We start from the raw sequence: 21261 nt of genomic DNA, 5'->3' as shown, positions 1-21261 counted from the left end.
ATCATGTAGTTACAGATGATGAAGTCTCAATTCAGAAAACTCTCTCGAATGCATTAGGATGTGATTTCCAAACTTACATGTGTGCAGTTAAACAGCATGGTTCATTTTAATAAAAGAAGTTACAGCCTGGCCCAGGATGAGAAGATAAATGTTAAAGAAAACAGTTTAGGTTTGATTGCATTAATATTTTATTGGAAGCAGCTAGGCAAATTGTAGATTGATTGTAAACAGCACACAATCAGTGGCTATGGAGAATTTCAGCGTTCAGCAAACCTTTAGCTTCCTCAAGAAGCAGTAGCAAATTTGTGGAAAAATAATTCAAACTTTTAATTTCCTAATTTAAATAGAATCACTCACTTAAGCAATTTAACTGATTATAATTGTGAAAACATGTCATGCATTTAGCAGCTACTTTGAGGCTCTCCTGTGGTCCAGATTACTAATAGATTCAATGATGCTCTTTTTTTAAATATTAACATCAAGATTTTTTAATACATGAAACCACTGACACTGAGATCACGCATTTAATCTTAGAAAAAAAATGCTTTCTCTTTTTCTATCAATTTGACAGGAAGCAAAACGATTATTCATGGCTATTACTTAATGTTGCTTTCAAACATATTTGCTACTTTAATTAGGCCATCTTGAATTAATAGATGCAAATGTGGTTTGTAAGCAAACTGCTGGCTCTTTGTGGAATGAGAGTGCATTGCTTGAGGCTCTAAAGTACCACAGAGTATGCTTTTTTTTATAGGGAAACAATCATTACACCCAATTTTACTCAGGTTGGAAAACCAGAAAACCAATGGGGTGCTTTCAGTTCAGTTAATGTCAGTATTTACTAGAAGCTTTCTATGTGCCAGGTCTGTGAAAGAACAGGGATATAGGAGATGAATGAGATACAATTGCTCTGAAAGACACACAGTTTGGGTTGCGATACAGTATCATCTGGAATAAACAGTAAGAGAAGAATTGATAAGCAGGCAAGGAGGGGTTAGAGTTGGTTAAAAGAGAGGAAAGGTCATTTTTGAATTGAGGAGAAGTTTCATTTTTTCCTTAACCCCAAGTCAGCTATTCCTGAAAAGTGTGAAATTCTTCCCTCTCAGCCTGTCCTCCTCTCTTTGTCTCTCCCACCCTCATCATGAAATTCTTAGTCACTATTAAAGATATTAATGGATAATGGATACCAGGAACAACTGTAAGCATTATTAAATAGTGAACTTTTTACATTATTTTTGCCCAGCCTTTAATACATAAAGCAGGAAGTTTTTCTTTCCTTTCCTTATCTCCACCACATGCCCAGTTCTTATTCTGAGATTTGATTGCTCAGCTCCAGGACTTCTTACCTACCTCCTTGACATATGCCCCATTCCTACTTGCCTTGCTTCTTATGGTCCGGTAAAAACCAGTAGTCCTCTCTGAAGTCTGTCTCATAAACTGGACCTTTCTTATTTCCAAACTCCCAATTAAAATATCTCCCTACTATGTCCTAATCCTTTACATCCCAGTGTTCTTATAGGTGAAAGGTAGATAATCTGATGTAACAGTTGGTGTTGACATGTTAATCAATGTTCCCACATGACATATATTTGCTCTTCGAGCTTCTCTGGGGGGAAAAAAAGGAATTTTCTATTTTTTTAATGTTTATTTATTTTTGAGAGAGGGGGGGGGGGGCAATGGGAAGAGACAGAGAGAGAGGGAGACACAGAATCCAAAGCAGTCTCCAGGCTCTGAGCTGTCAGCATAGAGCCTGATGCGGGGCTCAAAGCCAGGAGTTGTGAGATCATGACCTGAGCTTAAGTCAGATTCTTAAGCAACCGAGCCACCTAGACACCCCAAAAGTATTTTCCCTAGTAGAAATTATCAGATTTTAAGCAAATTTTTCTTAAGACAGGAAGGGTATCTAGGACCAAGAAAGCCTCAAACTCATAATATTGTCATTCATCAAACTCATCATATAGTCAGCCACATGTACTATATGCTTTTTACATCTGTTATTTAAGGACATCATATATGTGCAATACACAGCAACAGAACTGAATCTATTTTAGCACATGAATGAAAAACTAAGGTAAAAACTATTCAATCCAGATCTGCTCACAAATATCTTCAGCCCTTGATCATGTCCAAAAAACATGAAATCAGAATCTGGTAGTGGGGTGTCAGCACTCTTGAAAGCTCCATTTAGGTCAAGAACTACTTTTCTAAAGTGAAAATGAGATCAATCATCCTGATGAACATGCTGGCACTAGGCATTTGAGAAACATTGCCACTGAGGAACGTGCAAAGAAAAAAAATCCCATCAGTAGGATAGAAATTCAAGAGTGACGGTCCCATCTGGTTTCTTATTCCAAATATCTTTTAAGACACTTGTTTTATAGCGTGGGGATAAGAGAATGATGAGAATCAGGTGCCATATACACAAAGGTCTAGCAGCAGCATGGAGTGTAGCTAATTAGCTAATGGACAGAAAGAATGGACCAGGTTGAACACAGTGACAGCAAGAAGAGCAACCAACCACTGGTGCCCATAGTTAAAAGCCACATCCTTAGCTGCCCACAAAATGATGGGCTGAGTACTGATATTTAGGATAAATGCACAGAATTATGAAATGTCGGTATCAAATGCAAAGGTTTTTGGCTTTTTTTTCAGAAGTCTTGAAAATCAGAGTCAGTGTATAGGGCAAATAGCACAGGGCTATTATTTCCTTGACAAGTGTATTTAACAGTGAGGTCCTAAGAAAAGATAGGCAACTGATCCAAGAATACACAATCAATAGTAAGCAACACTTGAAACAGATTTACTTAATCCTAGTCTTACTGTATGTCTACTGTGTTATTACAATGGTAAAGGAGTTGACAGAATTAATTTCACTATGTTGAAAGAGAAAATTTCATGTACCTCCTTTTAAATGTCTATAATAGATGCCTAGACAAATATATTTCTTGGGTAAAATATGATTGTCCATCTTCATTTGATATTAGTATTTATGTACACATAGTACTACAAAGTATAAAGCAGGAAAGTAAATGATAAAGCATCTAGGCCTGATATTGCAGGTAAATAAATGTATCTCTTCTACAGAGGTGAAGTAGGAACACTAAGTTTATAAAAGAGTAAATTTAGATCTAGATTTTACACTAAAGAATATCTAAAAACACCTGTTTGTTTTCCTGAATTATGCATGGGATATTGGGATTTCCAGAACACTCACACTGATTATTGCTAAGGGAATGCTATAGACTTAACTGCACTATTAGGTGAGATAAATTGTGCTCAGAAGGGCAATTACATATGCCCCATCCTACAAACTCAATTCTCTCTTTAAATAGGTTTGGTCAAAGTGTATAAAGATCATCTATTTCACTTGGAGTTATCTACAAGTTTCTTATGCCCTGCTAGCACTTTTAACAATAAATCTGAGCAATAGATTGTCAGCATAAAGCATGATCTTTTATTACTGACTTTTATCTTATAGGTTTCTTTTATAGATGAACCTTCTTGATAAAGAAACAGATGTTAGAGCCAAAATGGCACAGGCAGCACTAGTTAGATGTCTTTGCTCTACCCTTCAAGGAATAGAACTGTGTTTAGGAAGTAACTCCAAATTTAACATCTTCTCATTATTTGTTTTCTAATTAGAATTACCATGTCATATGTATATTTGTATCTGAATATAAAACACAAATATTCTTCTTTTATCTATAATTAGAGATTTTTTTTTCTTCTTAAAAGTGAAAAAAGAATTAAAAGAACTTCCGTTTTCTGGTTCAGCATGATAGAAGCTTGGAAGTCAACTACTCTATCCTAAGAACAAGTAAAACGTTGAACAAAGAGAAAATTAACAACTCTTCTTAAATATGTAGGAGAGGTCACAGGGCCAACCATCACTCCCAAAACTGGAGAGACAAACAGACAAGCGCAGAGAATCAAAACTCACCAAAGCAGAAACCCACAAGCAAAAACTTCCATGAGAAACGTGCCAGGATAGAAAAACCTGAACCATAATGAATTATGGAAGTGTCAGAGGGGACAAATCTGAGGTAAAAACTCCAGAGGGCCCCAGACAAGGTAGGGGCAGTGGAGGTGTGCAAATTTTTGTGAGTTTTACTTATGGGAGCTCTAGCAGACTTTCACAGTGAATATCAGAGAAAAATCCTCTTATGCTACCAGAAGAGTGAGGGTGAAAAGAACTAGTTTGAAATACACCAGAGCATGTGTTCTTAACAAGGTCTGACCTGAGGAGGAACTACTTAACCAGAATCCAACCTGCTGGGATTTTATCAGAGCCTAATTGACCTCAGGGAAGGGAAATATACAACTCCAACTGGCTCTAGTCTTCCATGTAGAGGAAAGTAAATATCAACTCAAGCCCACACTAGCCACTCTGTCCCATCTAAGTGGGGAATGGGAAACTGAGAAGCACTTGTAAAGTGCCACAGGCTCACTAGAAGACTAAGACCTAATAACAGGATTATAGAATACTTCCCCTCCTTCCTAACCTGATTGCCACATCAGTAAAGGTCTTTTTACAGCAGTGTCTTTTACTCAGTGCATCATATCTAGCTAGCAAGAAAAAAATTACGAGGCATACTAAAAGGCAAAATAAAACAAAATAAACAAAAAACCAAACACAGTTTGAAGATACAGAGCTACCATCAAAACCAGACTCAGATATGCCAGGGATGTTAGATGCAAGCAAGCAAGAAGAGAGTGAAGTGAAATATTTAAAGTGTTCAGAGAAAAAAACAACAACCAACCTAGAATAGTACCGTACAAAATCATCCTTCAAAAGTAAAGAATAAATAAAGTCTTCTTCAGACAAAAGTTGAATAAATTGAATTTGTTGCCAGTTAACCTGCCTTTTAAGAGATCTTAAAACATATTTTAGACAGAAAGAAATGGCATAGGTAGTGAATTTCAATCTACATAAAGAAAAGAACATCACTGGTGAAAGAATAAGCAAAAGTAAAATAAAATCTTTTATTTCTCTTATTCTTAATTTATTTAGCAGAAATAGTTTGTTCAAAATAATAATAGCAACAAAGTATTCAATTATGAATGTTTATGTATGTTTTAGAGAAAAAACAAAACAGTTTCCCTCCTGTGTGTCTCCTTCGTTATTCACAAGTATTCTGGTCACCAAATGTTTGTTGGGTTTGTTCTCCAACCAAGAAATTCTGTTATACTAGCTGAGTGTCCTACTATTTAACTCAGGTATGACACTGTCTACCTAAAGAGGTGTCAGATCCCACAGGTTAAGGGCTCAGTCCCACAAGACTGTGCCAATCAGAAATCCAGGTTGTCACGCATGTTTCTGAATGATTGCCTATATGTCAGAGGTTCCCACAACCTCTTCCTCAAGTTTGATTAATTTCCTAGAGGAGCTCATGGAACTCAGGGAAACACTTACTTAGTTCTACCAGTTTATTAGAGGATATGATAAAAAAAGTAGATGTACAACGAGGGTTACATAGGGCAAAGTCTGGGAGGATTTATTTTTCTTTTCCTATTTTCTTTCTTCCCTTCCTTCTTTTCTTTTTCTTTCTTTTCTTTCTTTCTTCTTTCTTTCTTTCTTTCTTTCTTTCTTTCTTTCTTTCTTTCTTTCTTTCTTTCTTTCTTTCCCTTCTTTCCTCTCTCTCCCTCTCTCTCTCTCTTTCTAACAGTGGAAAGTCTGGGAGGATTTTGAGCACAGTAGCTTCTGTCTCCTCCTGCTAAGTGGATGGGTTCATCAACCTGAAAGCTCTCCAAACACCACATTTTGGGGGCTTTTATGAAGGCTTCATCATATAAGCAAGGTCAATCATTAACTCCATTCCAGCCCCTCTCCCCTATTTGGAGAATGGGGAATGTGGCTGAAAATTCCAAGCTTAAAAATTTTTTTTAAATGTTTTTTTCATTTTTGAGAGACAGAGAGAGACAGAGCACGAGCAGGGGTGGGGCAGAGAGAGGGAGATACAGCATCCAAGCAGGCTCCAGGCTCTGAACTGTCAGCACAGAGCCTGACGTGGGGCTCAAACTCGTGAACTGTGAGATCATGACCTGAGCTGAAGTGGGACGCTTAACCGACTGAGTCATCCAGGTGCCCCCTGAAAATTCCAAGCTTTTAACAGTGGCTTGTTCTTTCTGGTGACATGCCCCCATACAGGAGCCATCCAGGCCACCCAGAGTTGCCTCATTAGAACAAAAGACACTCCTTTCACCCAGGAAATTCCAAGGGATTTAGGAGGCCTGTGTCAGGAACTGAGATCAAAGAACAAATATTAGAACAAAAGATGCTGTTAATGCTCCTATCACTAGGAATCTGCAAAGTTTCAGGAACTCTGTGCCAGGACCTGGGGGGAGAGGTTAATACATATATTTTCTATTATCTCACAATATATTATATCTATATATTTATGTATGCTTATGTATAAGTAAAGTTATCAATAGCAATAATACAAGGGATGGGGAAAGAATTAGGATTATTTTGATTAAGATTGTTTTGTTTTGTTATTATAAGGCATTTGCACTACCTATGAAGTAGTCAAATGATATTTTAAAGTTGACTTGGATTAGTTGTAAAGGCGTACGACAAACTCTGGGGCAACCACTAAAAAAAAAAAAAAAGACAAAAAAGTAAAAAAAAAAACTGATATGCTAAGAAAGGGGAGAAAATGGAATCATATAATATGCTCAATTACAACCACAAAAGACAGAAGAGTGGAACACTATAATAGGAACAAAGAACAAGGGCAACAAAGAGAAAACAGTAACAAATAAGGCAGATATTTATCCAACTACATCAATAATCACGTTGAATGCCAATGATCTAAATGCACTAACTAAAAGACAGAGATTGTTAGAGTGGATCAAAAAACAAGACCCAACTGTATGCTACCTACAGGAAACTCACTTTAAATATAAAATAACTTCTACACATAAAGTAAATGGGTGGAGAAAGATATGCCATGCTAACATTAATCAAAAGGAAGCAGGACAGAGAGACAGACCAGACTTAAGAGGAAGAAAAGTTATGGATAAAGAAAGGCATTAAATAATGATAAAGGAATTAATTCTTCAAGAAGACTATCAATCCTCAATAGGTGTATACATAAAAATATATATGAGGCAAAATCTGATAGAACTTTCAGGAGAAAAGAATGAATTCACTATTACATGGGAGACTTTGATACTATTTTATTAAAAGTTGACATATCCAGCAGGCAAAATATTAGCAAGGATATAGTTGAACTAACTAGCACCTTAAATCATTAGATATAATTGAATCCTATGGACTACTTAATTCAACAACAGCAGATTAAACATTCTTCTCAAGCTCACATAGAACATTCACAAAGATACACCACATTCTGGACCATAAAACATACCTTAACAAATGTAAAATAATAAAAACCATACAATGTATGTTCTCAGAGTTTAGAAGATAGAGTTACCTACAAATGAATAACAAAAATGTAGCTGGAAAATTGCATATATTTCGAAATTAAAACAGTATGCTTCTAAGTAACACGTGAATCAAAGAAGGAATCTCAAGAAAAATAAAGAAATAATTTGAACTAAATGAAAATAAAAACAACTTATCAAAGTTTTGAGGATGCAGTTAAAGTAGTACTTAGAGGGAAATTTACATCAGCTAATGCATATATTAGAAAAGAAATCTAAAAATCAATAATCTCCTTTAGGAAACTAAAAAGTGAATAGCAAATTAAATCCAAAGTAAAAAAAAAAAAAGGAAAAAAGAAAAGAAATAATAAAAAGCAGAGCAGAAGTCAATGACATTGAAAAAATGAAGCCAATAAGGAAAATCAATGAAATAAAAAGCTAGTTCTTTGAAAAGATCAATAAAATCAATCAGCTTTAGCCAAGCTAATTAAGAAAAATAAAAGGGAAAGGACATACATTACTAATTTCAGAAATGAAAACAAAGACATTACTATAGATCCCATTGACATTAAAAGGATAATAAAGGGATACTATGAAATCTGTATCCCCACAAATTTGATAACCTAGATGAAAATGAATCGATTCCTTAATAGACACAGTCTGCAAATACTCACACAAGAGGAAATAGACAACATGAAAAAGCCCATATATACTAAAGAAATTGAATGACTAAGTAAGCATCTTCCAAAACAGAAAGCATCAGACTTAGGTGAGTTCACCAGTAAATAGTACCAAATACTTAAGGGAAAAAATTATCTACACTGTCAGACAATTGAAGCAGAGCAAACACATCCTAATTCATTCTATGACACTGCATTACCCTAATAACAAAATCAGAAGCGATTGCAAGAAAATAAAACTATATACCTATATCTCTCATGAAAATAGATGCAAATATCCTCAACAAAATATCAGCAAACAGAATCCAGTAGCATATAAAAATAATGATATGCCAAAATCAAGTGGGATTTATCCTAGGTATGGAAGGCTGGTTCAACTTTTGAAAATCAGTTACCATTATCCACCACATTAACAGGCCAAAGAAGGAAAATCACCTAATCATAGCAATAGAAACAGAAAAAGCACTTGACAAAATCCAATACCCATTTATGATAAAAACTCACACAGTAAACTAGGAATATGGGAGTTTTTCCCTTGAATATTTTGTTCACTGATAAATGTCCTCAACCTGATAAAAAAAATTATACAAAAAACCCACAGCTAACATCATACTGTGGTGGGAAATGCAAAGCTTTCTCACTAAGATCAGGAATAAGGCAAGGATGTCCCATCACACACCTGTTTCTTAATATGGCACTAGAACTTTAGCTAAGTGCAGTAAGATACAAAAAGGAAATCAAAAGCATACAATTGGGAAATAAAAATGAAACTGCCTTTGTTTGCAGAAAACATATCTGTCCATGTTGAAAATATCAAAGAGTGGGCAAAAAAAAAAATCCTGGAATAAGTGATTATATCAAGATTGCTGATACAAGTTAATATACTAGAATATTGCTTACTTATATACCAGAAATGACCAAGTGACATTTGAGGTTAAAAATATAATAGAACTTATTTTAGCACCCTCAAAAATAAAATATGTATGTATAAAACAAAATATGTACAAGATGGACAACTATAAAACTTTGATGAAAGACATCAGAGAAAAAGTAAATAAATGGAGAAATGATCCATGCTCTTAGATAAGAAGACTCAATATGGTCAAGATTTTGGTTCTTCCTAACTGGATCTATAGATTCAATGTAATCACAATGAATATCCAACCAAGTTATTTTGTGATACTCACAAACTGATTCTAAAACTTATATGGAGTGGGAAAAGACCCAGAATAGCCAACACAATATTAAAGGAAAACAAAGTTGGATTACTGACACTACCCAACTTCAAGACTTATTATGAAGGTACAGTATTCAAGCCAGTATAGCACTGGCTAAAGAATGGATAAATAGATCAATGGAATAAAACAGAGTCCAGAAATAGAACCACATAAGTATAGTCAATTTATCTTTGACAAAACAGCAAAGGTAGTACAATGGAGCAAAAGTAGTCTTTTCAATAAATGGTGTTGAAACAACTGGACATCCACATGCAAAATAAATAAATAAATCCAGACTCAGACCATATACGCTTAACAAAAATTAACTCAAAATGACCTAACTGTATGATGAAAAACTATGTAACTCCTAGAAGATAATGTAGGAGAACACCTGGATGACCTTGGGTATGGTGATGACTTTAGATACAACACTGAAGCCATGATGTCTCAAATAAATAATTGATAAACTTGGTTTCATTAAATTAAAATTTTCTTCTATGCAAAAGAAACTGTCAAGAGAATGAATAGATAAGCACAGACTGAAAGAAAATGCTTGCAAAAGGCATTTTTGGTAAAGGATTATATTGAACACAAAAAACTCTTAAAACTTAACAAAAGTAAAACAACCAGATTTAAAAATGGGCCAAAGATTCTTAACAGTTATCGCATCAAGGAAGGTATACAGATGGCAAATAAACATATGAAAAGATGCCCCACATCATATATCTTCAAGGAAATGCAACCTAAAGTAATGAGATACCACCACACATTATTAGAATGACTCAAACCCAGTATACTGACAACATCAAATACTGGCAAGAATATGGAGCATTTGGAACTCTAATTCATTGTTAGTTGGAATGCAAAATGATTATAGCAACTTTGGAAAACAGTTTGGCAGTGTCTTGCAAAACTAAACACATTCTTACTATATGATTCAGCATTGGCACTCCTTGGTGTTTATCCAAAGGAGTTGGATATCACACAAAAAGTTGCACATGGATTTTATAGCAGCTTTATTCAAGATTGCCAAAACCTGGAAGCAACCAAGAAATCCTTCAGTAGGTAAATGGGTAAATAAACTGTGGTACATCTATCTAGACAATGGAATATTATTCAGTGCTAAAAAGAAATTGCCTATCAAGCCATGAAAAGACATGGAGGAACCTTATACTCATAATACTAAGTGAAAGAAGGCAATCTGAAAAGATTACATACTATATCATTACAACTATATGACTTTCTGGAAAAGGTAAAACTATAGAAACAGTAAAAAGATCAATGGTTGCCAGGGTTTGGAGGGAAGAAGGGATGCACAGGCACAGTACAAACGATTTTTAGGTCAGTGAAACCACTCTTGTTATTTATTTTTTTATGGGGGGAGGAGAGAGAGAGAGAGAGAAAGAGAGAGAGAGAGAGAGAGAGAGAGAGAGAGAGAGAGAGAGAGAGAGAAGGGCAGAAAGAGAATCTTAAGGAGGTTCCATACTCATCATGGAGCCCAACGTGGGGATAAATTCTACAACCCTGGGATCATGACCCAGCTGAAATAAAGAGATGCTCAACTGACTGACCCACACAGATGCCCTGAAACTACTGTTTATGATACTTTTATGGTGGATACTTGTCCTTTTATATTTGTCTAAACCCACAGAATGCACAAAACCAGGAGTGTACCCTAATGTAAACTATGGATTTTAAAAAGTGATAATAACATGTCAATGTAGGTTCAATGATTGTAACTGATGTACCTGGGATGGGGGATATTGATAATATGGGAAGCTACGCATGTGTGAGGGCAGGGGTGTGGAAAATGCTCTGCACTTACTGCTTTATTTTACCGTGAACCTAAAAGTGCTCTAAAAAAGTAAGGTCTATTAAAAAATTGAATGAGCACTCATGAACTTCTCTATGAAATAGTGTCAGCATTTAAGGCCAAAATTATACTGGCTAAAAGAAAACAATACTTTTTCTTTTTCTCCTCTTTTACTTTTCAAAATTTGCTCCCCCTTCCTCTTCTAAGGCAATAGAAACTCAGATGTGTAATTTAGTACTACCGAGGTTAATTACATACACAGGGAAGTTATGTAGTATGTTGGCTGATCTATAGACTGTATACATAAGACTGAGCTGGGTTCTTGGAAGTACATTACCATCAATCATGTTTCCTGGACCCAAGGAACATATAAGGCATCACTTTTTCAGAGAAGTGTAAATAGCTGAAGCCTCTACAGAACTTTTGCCAGTGCTTGTGTCCCAGGGACTTTTCCAGCCTCAGTTAATTTGGAGTTTATAAGCCTGAAATCAAGAAAATCTTTCAGACCACTTCTCTACTTCAGTGGTTTGAATCATGGTTACAGGCAACCAGTGAGTGGGTGGTTCCTAGGGGTTCCTGGGCATGAAGAGTTTTAAGGAACTTAAATTTAAAAATTTCAACTCCCACGTCTTTTTCCTAAAATTTTATCCTGAGAATGTGCCTACTGGTAAGTCACAGTATGGATTCTCCTTCCTGAGGGCCTCCTTTTCAATTGCCAAAAAAAAAGAAAAAAGGAATATTATTGTTAGTGTTGAGAGACTGAATAACTCTAAGGATTAGCAAATCATTTTGCAAGGCAGGTTGTTTCAGTGCCTTATTTTCAACAAAATTGATGCAAAAATTAACTGAATTCTCAGCACACAGATCATTAAAAATAATTTTTGATGATTGATTACTACATGATATTTGGCATAGAACTCCATTCCATTCTTACCTACTAATTTATGTTGAAAAGATTTTCAAAGTTTGTAAAAATAAAATAAATGTAAAAACTTATTTTTGGCCATGTAATATTCAGTTAAAAATTAACATCTGTTCATTGATACATGTGAACAGGTTTTTATAACTCTTCATCTACTTCATAAAGAGATGCATTTCCAGTAAAACTGTACTTTCATGTTGCTTATTTTTAAATTATTTTATATATTTCTGTTATTTGATGACATGTGTTCTAATAATCGGTGATAAAACAATTCATATGAAAATCATAACATGTAAAACTTTTGAATCACACAAATTAATTTATTAAATTTAAGCTTATATACCTGTTTTTGATGCAAAGGAATAGGATAGGATGATGAAGAATGACTTTCAAGCTTAAAGTATATTAAATTGGAAAAAAACATTTCTGTGGACTATGTACAAAGGAAATATGTGTTCAAGAAGAAAAAACAACGTAAAATATCTGATTATTAAAATATTTTGTTCATATATATTGAAATCAATAATAGTAGGCTTCAAAAACTATGGTAGTTTTATAATTAGGGCACTTTTAAAAATACTGTTATAATATTCTGTTTCAAATTATATATGCCTTCCAACTGTATACATTTTTAATAAAATATTTTGAGTCATTTAAAATAGTAAATGAGTGGGGCGCCTGGGTGGCGCAGTCGGTTAAGCGTCTGACTTCAGCCAGGTCACGATCTTGCGGTCCGTGAGTTCGAGCCCCGCGTCGGGCTCTGGGCTGATGGCTCAGAGCCTGGAGCCTGTTTCCGATTCTGTGTCTCCCTCTCTCTCTGCCCCTCGCCCGTTCATGCTCTGTCTCTCTCTGTCCCAAAAATAAATAAAACGTTGAAAAAAAATTAAAAAACAAAAAAATAAAATAGTAAATGAGTACATACATTTTCAAAATTATTTTAAAAGATATGCAAACTAAAGGTTTCAGATGCATAAAGCCCTGAATAACATGGCCTCCCCCAAAATCTGTTCACAGGCAACCAAGTCATTTGTCCAAGAAACTTAAAGAGGAAGAAGCACAATTTGATGATGATTGGTTGAGTTTGCTTGCACTAAGTGGAAACAAATCTCAATTCCATTTTTCTTGGCTAGACTTAGCTGAGCTTCCTTGAGTTGCAGAGGTCCAGATACACGCAGATTTCCCCAAACCCTCTGGAATGATTTGAGACTAATAACAGAGGAAAATCCTGCAGGATTCTCTATTGTTCATGAGTTTGACAGTTTCTAAAAATAAGATGTCAAAAGAGTCAAATTCGGACTTCTGATTGGAATGGATTTCAGTCTTGACAGCCAGTAGATTTTTTTTTTTTCCTCAGTGGAGTATGTTTAGTAGAGATAGAGTCACTTGGGGCCCAAGCTAAATTTTTCCAGACCTCACTGAAACTCTATGTATAGAACTTAGTGTAAAAATGAAAAAAAGGCCAGAACTTGCATGTTCTCATTTGGAGGAGCTGCTATAGCTTAATCACCATTTTATTAGATTATGTCCTAAAGTACTCTTAATTCAAATGGTAATAAAGAGTTTTACATAATTGCCATATAAATCAGATGTATTGGATCATACTTGAGAGTAAATTGAAAAAATCTACAGAAATTTTCTTGTTAACTTATACTAAGGAATGTGAATATGTAAAATTAATCTCTATTATCATTACCATGAATTATTTTTATATTCATAATCCTTAAATAAAAATAATTCCTAACGCAAAGGTTAAGAAATCAAATAAGAAAGCCTGAGATACAACAAAAAAATGTGTATGCTAAATAAATAAAAATGTATTTCAGATTCTAAATGGATTAAATACTATTCTTTCTTGCTGTTTAGATTAAGTACTTTGGGAAACACATTAAAAACAGAAAAAAAAATCTTTTAAAGGGAGATCCTAAACTTAAAAAAAAAAAAAAGAACTTCAACAGAATTTATGTTAAATGCAAATCTCCAATGGAGCTCAGATTACTCCAGGCCCATAGTGTCACGAAGCTAATAAAGGTAAATCTATGTAAGGGGGAAGTAGAGATTGATATAGATAGATAGATAGATAGATAGATAGATAAGATAGATGGATAAATACATACAGATAAGTATGTATGTATATATGTGTGTGTGAATAAATTTGTATATAAATTATACAGTACTAGGCACTGAATGGGATGGCAGGGGACCCAACTAAGGCAGAACTGAGATTTCAGTATGAAATTTGACATCAGTCTGCCAGTATTATTCCCAACTTTCCCAATCCCCCCACCCCCACCCTGACCTGGGGACTATGGACACTCTTATGACAAGAATCTCAGTCATGTCTGAAGATATAGGGATTTGCAACAAAACATTTATTTTTTTTAAGAGGCAGAAGGGATTCCATGGGAGAGGATTTGTCCCAGCTACAAGGACATTGCAATAAAGTGCAAAATTGACAACATGTTTAGTGTGACTCTTTCTTGATTTGTCCCAAACTTGGTATCCTGGTGGTAAATACATGTATTGGGGAGTGAATGGGTTACAATAAACTTAGAGAATTTTGGATCTTAGGAGCTAAGCACAGATGATGGCCTAAATGAGCATAATTTAGAGCAGTGGGAACTGCTTCTCTAATCAGTTCCTCCAAAGAGTGGGGAACACCAGAACTCTGGCCTGAGAAAGACAGGAGGAAACATGAGAGAATGAGATATGGGTTGAATATATGACTGACAGTGCCATAGAAAGATGACAATGTCTTTAAATAGTGGAAGGCAGTACATAACATAGGCAATAAGGCCCAGAAACAATTTCAGAGCCGAATCAAAGAAGCTGAAGATATTCCCAGGCATATAGAGGAGAAGAACGTTCCAAACAGAATATCTGAAGTACTATCATCTCTGAGGTGATCATTAATGGAACTAACAAAATTCTGCTCCAAATGTTTATGTAACCTTATTTGCTAACTGCTTAGCCTTGTAATTTTTACACTTTACCATGCCAGTAATGAAGAAAGGTCAGACAAAATAATTACTATGAATAAACACAGTGAATTACAAAATTATAAATGTATTATTCACATGATTCAGAATAACCTAGATGGTGTGCAAATACAGAACCAACACTGGAGAGGAAGGAGTTACCTCATTTTGGTGGCTACAGAGGAGAATGAAGACAACTTTCTGAATATATCTAATAGTTTTAAAGGACATTCAAAAATATTTTAGAATGGTGAAATAAAAATGTAATTGATAATATCAAATATTGGGCAGCCATGTGGATGACTACCAAGGTTCCCAAAGGTTTTCCTTGATGCCATAATTCAGTAATACCACATAGTTATTTTGTGTCTGTGATGCATCAGGCAGCGTGCTGTACTGGCCATACAGCGACAAACACAACTGACAACAGTCTCTGCCTCCACAGACTACATTTTACTGTGCTTGAGAATAGATTGGAGGAACACTACCAATGCATTTTCAGTGAAATCAATTGTAGCACTGTGAAATCCAATAAAATAAACACTTATCAAAACTAAAGGTTGGCATTAAGTTTTGAAAAGATCTCTTATCCATAACTGTCTATATTTTGTCAGTTGTGAAAAATTGAAATACCTTTTGGGTTTTAGTGCTTACCACGGGGACAAGAGAATCAAAGTAAGGCTTTGTTTTTGTTGTTCATGAACCCACAACTCCCAACTCAGGGATTCAAAAGAAAAATAAAAACAAAAACAAACAACTAGGTACATGGTTTATGCTTCAGGCTTAAACAGACCACTATCTGCTCCCAACTCAAATTTGAAGCGTAGGAATTCTATTTTTAAGGATTGAAAGGGCCTGGGAGAGAATGTATCTCAGAAATATAAGGAGATAGATATAAAAACTCAGAACCATTAGCATATTTACTGGTGACTCCTTTTTACTATTGGGTATTTTCATATATAGAGAAAAAGGAAGAGAACAGAATGTAGGCCCAGTCCAAATTAGCCAATCAATTAAGCTCAAAATAAGTAGGAAAATGCAGAACCTGATTGGTTGTATGCCAAGGAGTAAGGATACAATGCCATAATGGGTGTCTCCTGTAAGGAACACTAATCTCATTTAACATGAAAATATGGCCCAATGAATGTCCTGAACTCTGTTCAACAAAATAGTTGCTATCATCTCTCCTTTGGGATTGGAGTGTTTCTAAAGAGGTGGATAGTCCAGAAGTTTGAAGAGGGGACATGAGAGTCCCTGGTCCCATAAGTCAATATTTGACAGTAGTTGGTCCCACCTTGGGAGCCAAGGTTTTTTTCAACACATACAAGGGCCCAAAGCACACCCTAGCAATAGAGAATTAAAATATCAAGGCATGAGAACTATACATCTATATTTTCATATAGCCCATGAGGAAATTCTGTGGCTATACTCCAGTTTGTAAATCACTGCTCTAAAGAGTTTGTGAAAAATTAGTCCTTGCTTTCAAATCTCCTTAACTTGACCCACAGGAGAGAGTATGAGCATAAGAACTGAATAAAGTTACCCCCTCTCCTGTGAACCCTTGAGACAGACAAGGGAGGGACGTGTCAGCAGATGCCTAAGGCTCAACTAACCTGTATGGTCCAGGTCCTGTAACAACAGTTGCTGATTCCACCATTCCTTTGTTTTACACACTGATCCATGTTTTGAGGGAAAGAGACCAGAAAAGAAATCTTTAGTTTTTACTAGCAGTACTCTACCCAGCTGTAAGATTTAGTACCCTTAGAGATAACCAGGCTTGTCAGAATAATTGTCTCCATATGCTGACTTCACTCCCTCAGCTCTTATTCATATTTACTGTTAAAATATTTTATTAATGCACATCTCCCTAAGTATTTATTTTAAATCAAATCTACTCTGCATAGTGTGGTTTTATTAATTTAAAACCGTAACCATGTAATGCTCTCAGTCCTTTATAAATCAGATTAACCAAACCAACTTTATTAAATGATACTATCTAACATGTATCTTGTTTTAAACAGGAGAACCAAACTTGAACCTAAAGAATCTAGGACTTGCCCCAATTTATTTTCCCCTCCCAAGACCTGCAAACACAGGACTGCCATTTCACCTCTCCTGGTCATCGCTTCCTCATGTGTAAAATGGACATCATATACACATCAACTTGTCCCTTGGGATTGTGTGAAAATATAAATTCCTGATACAATAATATAAAGCGCAATATAATCTACTTGGTTATTATCATTTAAAATAATAAGGCTCTAGGGGGCACCTGGGTGGCTCAGTTGGTTAGGTGTCTGACTTCTGCTCAGGTCATGATCTCATGGTTCATGAGTTCAAGCCCCGCATCAGGCTCTCTGCTGTCAGCACAGAACCTGCTTGGTATTCTCTCTCTCGCTCCTTCTCTCTCTGCCTCTCTCCCACTCTCTGTCTCTCAAAATAAGTAAATAAACTTAAAAAAATAATAAGGCTCAAGTGTAGGATGAGCTTGAAACAAGTATGGGACCCATACCTTGGGGAAGGGATGAACAAAAAGATAGTGTCAGGATGAACGTACTTAGGACTTGTATACTTCTAAGGGTATTAATAATTTTGACAACACCCTCTTCTATGACATGGGTGTTCCTTGTGTTCCCACTGTACCTGCATAAGTATCTAGTCTGCAATTAAAGCAAATGTATCTACCAAGCTTATAGTTTCCTTTATTATGTCTGGGGTTGAGGGCAGGAGCAGTAGAGCAATAATATTTCTTGGTCACAGTTGCCAGAGTTTCTCTCTCGCTCAAGTTCTTTGTCTTCCCTCTTGAAGGCTAAGAAAGCAAACAACATTCTTTCTTTTATCCAGTAGGCACAGGTTTTTCTTTCAATGGTGATGGGAATGCCTTCCTAAGAGTAAAGCCCCAACCCGTACACTGTTTTTTTAAATCCCATTCCATTAACAGCCAGTGGTCAGAAATTAGTAGATTTTACATACGCTAAAACATATCTTTAATTTTATTTTTTCAATTAATTGATTGCACTTTTTAAAGGAACTGTTAATAATTCAAATTGGTGTTTATTGCCCTTAACACGGTATCAAATTATGATCTTAAATCTTCTGATCTTGTCTCATCTTCCTGCTGTACCACTTGCCTATTTATGCAAAATTATCTTCCTATTTAGCCTTGGAAGCTTCCAAGTCACTTGAATCTTAGCTGTCTCTTCCCATTTTCTTCTTTTTTTAACTTTATCTGTTGGTTTGGATATTATAGGTTTTATTTTTAGTAATTAAAATTTCAACATACATATTTAACTGTATATATTTCTAGCATAATCCAAAGATTTCACCAAGAACCTTATGCTTAACTACCCTTAAAATACTTCCACTGCCATCTTGCAAATAATTTTTGTCGGGAAATTTAGTTCCAGCATTTTAAAAGACATCTACAAAATGAGCCACATATTACAGTCAATAATAAGCATTCTCCAAATATTTTATGGATTAATTTGCTCTCCATTGTTTCTTACATTTCACTTCTTTTCTGTGGATTAAATTTTAATGCTGGATGTATCCCTGAGCAGTCCTTTCAAAGCTAACAGTACTACCTCAGATTCAAATTTTAATGGATTCCCATCTGGTTTCCATACCTACCACTGGTGATGCCAACCTCTCCCTCATTCCCCATCAGCAAGTCCTGATGATTCTATGTATAAGTCTCATATTCAGTCTTCTCACTTACTTACTTTTCCACTTTATGTCGCTTTCCTTACCTATCAACTATGGCTTAATGGAGTATTTCTTAAGGGCATGTCCTGACTCCTCTTGCCCTTAGAAAATCTATTGTCACTTAACAGCCAGTTGAATTTTTTCAAAAATAGAAATTGGATCCTGTTGTACGTTTGTTAAAATGGGCTAATTATTATTGTCACTCTTGAGATAAATATGAAATCCTTAACACTACCAATAAGCTCTTGTTTACTCCTTTCCTGGGGTTTTTAACATGCTTTTTTTTTGTCTATCTGAAATGTTTCTCCCCCTTTTCTTGGCCTTATTAACTGTTACACTTCAGAGATCAGGTTAAATGACTAAATGACCTGTTCTTACTGAGTTATTTATTCATCATTCAACAAGTATTCCCTGCCTTGTCTTAGGTACTGGGATACAGTAGTGGCCAAACTATAAGAGAAAGGAAAGAAAAGAATGTAAATATGTGTATCTATATGAATATATATTTACTATTGTGAAGTAATTTTTTTTTAATTTTTTTTCAACGTTTATTTATTTTTGGGGCAGAGAGAGACAGAGCATGAACGGGGGAGGGGCAGAGAGAGAGGGAGACACAGAATCGGAAACAGGCTCCAGGCTCTGAGCCATCAGCCCAGAGCCTGACGCGGGGCTCGAACTCACGGACCGCGAGATCGTGACCTGGCTGAAGTCGGACGCTTAACCGACTACGCCACCCAGGCGCCCCTATTGTGAAGTAATTTTTAAGAGAAGCCTGTCTAATACCAATCAAACTTGGATTTTCCCCAATCTCCTCTCTAACAACCTGAGTTATAGTTTATTTTTATTTTTGGAGCATTTGTAAGAATATATGAGGGCATTTATTGTATAATTTTTGTTCATTTGATGTTTTTTCTATGCTATGAGCCCTATGTGTTAGAGCTTTTAGCTCTAGTCTGTCTTTGGCCTTAAAACTGGGACTGGCATAAAATAGATGTTCAATAGATATTGGCTGAAAACTAATATTGGTTTTTAATATTCATGCTTATTAATTTTATCCTAAATGCTCCCAGGATATATTCTGGGTTAGAGATAGATTTCCTATTACCTCATAGTAAATAGTAAATGCATTGACTCCTCTTTTCCCATCTTCAGGCAACACAATAAAAGCTGATAGGATTTTTTCCCACTTGAGTAGTCACAAACTCCTAAGATGAGAGACAAACTAAAAGGCCTTTTCTCTGTTTATAAAGGAGAAGGAGGGAGCTCTCCCTCCCTTCCTGACAGGGTCTTCTTCAAAAAGTCCTCCAATCCTTCAGTATATAAGTAAAAATGTCTCTAAGAGCCAGACAGTCCTGTGTGTCTGGGGCTTTATTACTTCCTAAATGTCAACAGCTGAGGAAATAATACTCTAGTCTCTTGACACCCTGTAGCTTAACCTAGGGCCCTACTCCAGGCTGCAACCACTGGCCTTCTGGAGGGAAATATAAGAAGTTTATTATCCTTTCAGATCAGAACCATTTAGTAGACAAATAGCCCCAGATTTAATTCTCACAGTATGTGAGGAGAATATTGTCTCAGAATGATGATTGTTTACCTAAAAACTGAGAATCCTGGGAAGTTTTATCTCCCAAAAACTAAATGAATGAAAGTAGAAAAGTCTTATATGGTGTGGCTTTGCAAATGGGGGCTTACTTCAACAGCCTCAACTACATTTTTGTTAAGAGTCTTCCATGATCTTTCATACTTCTGTAAGTCTGAATAGGTCTGCCAAGAATACAAAGCCTTGACAGCATTTTTCCTGGGCCACTTTTCAGGGTTGTGTTTATAGCAGGCAAGCTTGAGGTATGAGGCAATGTCATCTTCTGGGACAAACAGCAGGCTTGCTTCATGCTTGCTTTAAATTGGTAAATTCTTCATGTTTCATGTTTTTTCTCCTGTAATGCAACATTGCATGTGCAGCATCTTTCAGGGCTCTCTGCATTGGCTCCATTGGACTGCTGGAAAAGGAGAACCAATACAAACATGGTGCTCATGCTGCTATGAGTAATAAAATTCTTTACCTCCTACCCAGGAGTCTCATGTCTTCTACCAGCATCCATGAAACAGAAACAACAGGCTAACCTATTAGGTCACAAGAAGGTTGAACTCAAACCCAGGGCCTGATAATTTTCTTCAGTATCCAGTTTAGATACAACAGGAGGTTGGAGATGACTTTAATTTAACAATACCTTGGATGTTTACTATTCTGTTGTTGGTCTTACCTACATTAAAATTAGCCTCAGTGAGGGCAGAAGGTACAGCTGATACTTTATATTGTGTGATATCCACCGTTAGGAGATATTTGCCTTCACACTTCGTGCCTGCAGTAGCTGTCAACCCAATTCTACTGATCGTTTAGAAGGGTCATTGAAGTTGGCATGTAGCATTTCTAACAGAGACATATCATAAAGCTTTACTGAAATTCTCAAAATTTCCAAAATATACGATGCTTTTTTGTTCCCCAGAATTTTGTACATTTGTTTCTTTTGGCTTTATACTCATTTTTTACAACTCCCATACAAAG

At 35.7% G+C, this 21261-nt stretch overlaps 1 long non-coding RNA gene across 2 annotated transcripts in view; it reads right to left on the bottom strand.

Annotated features, from left to right (window-relative positions):
• Positions 1 to 19388: 19388 nt before the first annotated feature.
• LOC123384469 overlaps positions 19389 to 21261 on the bottom strand; it is a 141392-nt gene continuing 139519 nt past the window's right edge. For both annotated transcript variants that reach the window (XR_006595585.1, XR_006595586.1), the window contains exon 4: positions 19389 to 20695. This is a non-coding gene — a long non-coding RNA (uncharacterized LOC123384469). The remainder of the gene's footprint in view (positions 20696 to 21261) is intronic.

Source organism: Felis catus, chromosome A3 (assembly GCF_018350175.1).
Source record: "Felis catus isolate Fca126 chromosome A3, F.catus_Fca126_mat1.0, whole genome shotgun sequence".
Lineage (NCBI taxonomy): Eukaryota > Metazoa > Chordata > Mammalia > Carnivora > Felidae > Felis > Felis catus.
The sequence above is the reverse complement of the archived record's forward strand: the minus strand, read 5'-3'. Positions and strand labels throughout refer to the sequence as shown.